Here is a 510-nt window from a genome sequence, read left to right on the forward strand (position 1 = left end):
GGAGGGCCCACGCACGGGGGGGGGGTTGCGGGACCCTGTGAGCTAACTCCCAGCCGCGCAACACCCCCAAAGGGGCACATGCACCAAGGGGGGCGCGATCGATTGTCAAGCGACTCTCAGACAGGCATAGCCCCTGAGGAACCCGGGGCCACAAGTGCGTTCGAAGTGTAGATGATCAATGTGTCCTGCAATTCACATTAATTTTCGCAGCTAGCTGCATTCTTCATCGAAACACTAGCCGAGTGATCCACTGCTAAGAGTCGTATCAACGTTTCGGTTGCGGGAAGAGGCGGAGGAGCCTCCAAAACCCCGTCGGGAGCTGAGGGCGGCACGGTACCCGGGGGAGCTGAGGGCGGCACGGTCCCAGGCCACTGCCCCCCCACCACGGACGCCTCCTACCGGGAAGCAGGGGATGGAGGGATAAGGGTTCGCTTCTGGCCGGCCAGCGAAAACACAAGAGACACGCAAAAAAGGAAAAAAAAAAAAAGGTCGGGACGGGAAAAGAACACT

At 59.6% G+C, this 510-nt stretch overlaps 1 non-coding gene across 1 annotated transcript; it reads right to left on the reverse strand.

Annotated features, from left to right (window-relative positions):
- Positions 1 to 110: 110 nt before the first annotated feature.
- Positions 111 to 262, reverse strand: LOC127218251 (5.8S ribosomal RNA). The gene has a single exon (XR_007834172.1). It is a non-coding gene; the product is annotated as a 5.8S ribosomal RNA (ribosomal RNA).
- Positions 263 to 510: the final 248 nt, after the last annotated feature.

Source organism: Phodopus roborovskii, unplaced genomic scaffold (assembly GCF_943737965.1).
Source record: "Phodopus roborovskii unplaced genomic scaffold, PHOROB, whole genome shotgun sequence".
Taxonomy (NCBI): Eukaryota; Metazoa; Chordata; class Mammalia; order Rodentia; family Cricetidae; genus Phodopus; species Phodopus roborovskii.